Source organism: Branchiostoma lanceolatum, chromosome 18 (genome assembly GCF_035083965.1).
Source record: "Branchiostoma lanceolatum isolate klBraLanc5 chromosome 18, klBraLanc5.hap2, whole genome shotgun sequence".
Lineage (NCBI taxonomy): Eukaryota > Metazoa > Chordata > Leptocardii > Amphioxiformes > Branchiostomatidae > Branchiostoma > Branchiostoma lanceolatum.
Genome location: NC_089739.1, coordinates 13787167 through 13790627, shown reverse-complemented (window position 1 = coordinate 13790627; position 3461 = coordinate 13787167). Strand labels below are relative to the sequence as shown.

At 41.4% G+C, this 3461-nt stretch overlaps 1 pseudogene; it reads left to right on the top strand.

Moving 5' to 3' along the window:
• Window positions 1–2441: 2441 nt before the first annotated feature.
• On the top strand, window positions 2442–2560 carry LOC136424857 (5S ribosomal RNA; annotated as a pseudogene).
• Window positions 2561–3461: the final 901 nt, after the last annotated feature.

Here is a 3461-nt window from a genome sequence, read left to right as displayed (position 1 = left end):
AGTATACGCCAATGACATTCCATATGAAACTTGTTAATCCTGTGAGATTACTACACTACACGCCCAAGACATTTAAAAAAAAACTTCAAACCTTTAGTTTTCGTGAGATGTTGAATGCAGAGCTGAGTCAAGATGACCACGCTGCGCACGTTGACGTCCATCGATTGGTCATAGTCCGCCATGTCCATCGTCTCTATAGTGCCATACTTTAACGTGCCAGCGTTGTTCACCTGTTTCAATGGAAATACAAAAAATGTAATACTAATAGATTTATAGACAAAGTTGATTTCCATCTCGCAAATGGTCGTCGCCTTTTGAAACGGTTGTAGTCTTTTGATGTGTATTGATACACTCCGTCATTTTCTGCTCTGTCGATCCGTACTGTGCTGTTTTTTGAGGATTTGGGCTTTTGACTCGGGTTCAAACCCAATGTGGTGCACTTTCTTCTTTTTTACCATTCATTACATCATACATTGATAAGTGAACTGTTTCTTTATATACGTTTTTGCTTCTTGTCATCCGTCCTTGAAATGCTTGGATATGATATGGACCTGTCAGCGATCGATATGACGACCGTTTGAAATGACGATGATTGTTTATGAGACAGACGCACAGGAGGGCAGGGACCGAAGGTGATGCGGAATACACCGTTTTGTATTTTTGTACTGTAATACCCACCCGAGAAAAATACACATTTCAATGACACATGCTCAAGAAGTTGAAACAAGTTGGTGTCCTCAAACAAAAAATTGTAACAGCCGCACATTAATTCCAACGAATTAATTTTCTATAGCGGCACACTCAAACCCAAAGTTATCACCCGGTCCGGAACACCCGTATCTAACATTTTTGCGGCCCAGGTATGACATGAAGTTGTAAATGTAAGATTCATAATGAACATAGCTAGATATATTGAGCTTATATACTTAAATTCTTTTGCTTTCAATAGGTTATGAGACTAAATGTTACCTTCTCAGATTAAAAGTCTTATAATTCGTATGAACATCTATTGTGTATGATATAAGCCCAACGGGTAGATCCTGGCACTTTAACCCTATCCAGACTGGGGGGGGGGGGGGCTAAAAGTGCCCGCGCCAACTTTGACATCGTATTACTGCCGAACGATGTATGCTAGGACAACCAAACTTGGTGACTTTTCCTAAAATTTTGTTGGCAACAATTTTATAATAATGGTTTAAGTTTATCATTTTTTTCATGTTGCCATGGCAACGGGTTTCTGACTGGAATTTTATGCAAAAATCATTAATATTTTGAAAACAATGATATTTCTCGGGTTTTCTTGCACAACTACACTAGTTTTCCTTCATGTATAACATAACATGTAATTAGATGTAACTTTCCTGATTTGATATTCATAATTTGTGCTAATTTGATGACGTAATGAGCCAAAATCCAAGATGGCAGACTATATCACTATTTCAGGTATCAGCAGGCTTTTCGCCCTTAAAATCGTCAATACCTGACATTTTCTTTATCAGAAACATTTAGATTAACGTTTTTAGTCTATTTTCAGCATCCTTTGGGGTCATAAGTGGAAAAAAAAGGATTTTTAAAAATTTCAAAATGGCCGATCCAAGATGGCGGATCCCAAGGGATCGCTAACAACACATGACGCCATTCTATGACGTCATTTTGACGTCAGCGTACCTACCATTGATGTTGTATGTCTTTGCATACCTTAAAATGAATATACTTTTGGATATTATGGGAATTCCCTATTTAGCCAATAAAATCACATCGATGACGTAATAATAACGTCAGATTACGTCATAACGTCACCAAAATTACAGGAATTATAAAACTTCACGTGAACATCACTCCCTGCAAATTTGGTGATGATAGATCATACGGTTCGGAAGTTATGAAGGGGGGGGTCGAAAGAGCCCCCCCCCCCCCCCCGTCCAAGAAGTCTCAAAAAAGCCCGGTCTAGATAGGGTTAAATGCAACAGCTCATACAGTGTTAAAATAGGCAAATATATAAAAGATTGTTTTGTTATTAGAAAAAATAATGATACTCAAAATTAGACCAACTTGAATAATGTAAAACCTAAGATAGTCATTCTGTTGTACATAGTGAACACCCGATCCCGTTCGAACTCGGATAGTTAAGCAGTCGAGTCCGGTCAGTACCTGGACCGGAGACCCCCAGGGAACACCGGATGCTGAAGGCGTCATTTTTTTTTCTATCAATCATTGGAAAAAGTTGCTATAAGTAAGCCACCAAAACATCACCTTTCGCCTACGGTCACATCACGTTGAGAACACCCGATCCCGTTCGAACTCGGATAGTTAATGCTGCCAGTACCTGGATGGGAGACCACTTGGGAACACCGGATACTGTAGGCGTCTCTTTTTCTTTTTTTTTCTTTCAATCATCGGAAAAAAGGGGCTATAAGTAAGCCACCAAAACATCAACTTTCGCCTAAGACCACATCACGTTGAGAACACCCGATCCCGTTCGAACTCGGATAGTTAAGCAACGGTGGGCCGGTCAGTACCCGGATGGGAGACCACTTGGGAACACCGGATGCTGTAGGCCTTTAAACGCGACGGCCCCTGATTGGCTAAGATAAGGTGGTCCGACGGAAACAGAAGACCTTCTCTTGCCCTCAACCCGTGTCTCGATCATTCCGTGACCCGCTAAAGCTAAGACACGCGCCTTGAAAAAAAACTCATCTATTTTCCCGCCACATCCTCCCGTATTCACATTTTGCTCCGGACGTGTGGAGCGTCCGGAGCTCCGGACGTGTGGGGCAGATTCTGGCCGTATGCCTTGAAGCCCTTAATGACCTTGTTGTTCATCTCATGTCGTGCAGTTTATTTCGATGTGTTTCACTGTGATGCGCCACATGTTGTTGGGCTAACTACAATTTCCCTATTCGTTTCGTGTGGGTCAGAGTTTGGCCATATGTCCCGAAGTGTTTATATTTCGTATCGTGTGGTACAGTTTCCTTCGACTTGTGTCACTGTACCGATACGCCACTTTTTGTTGTGCTACCCGCAATATTGCTTTTCACTTCGTGTGGGGCAGATTTCGGCCATATATCCCGAAGTGTTTATATTTCGTATCGTGTGGTACAGTTTCTTTTGGCTATGTCGCTATTCGTTTCCTCCGGGGCAGATTTCTAGCTTCAGCCCGGAAACGCCCGTCTGTCATTTCAGTGGCGCTGTTTATTTGACTTTGAAAATCCACCGATACTCTCGCCTTCATGATTTATCCCGAATCCACTACAGTTACGTGTTTTTGGTCTTTCGTCGCGTAATGCACGGTGAATAACATTTGCATGAGATAGTCTACGCCGTTAACTACGTATACAATATCGCGGATGCGGTTTTAATTCGACCGGAAATTATCAAGAAAATATGCAGATTTGACGCCACTAATGCTCTGAAAAGATTTTATAAAAACCAATGACTAATAATGAGTAAATACATAAGGC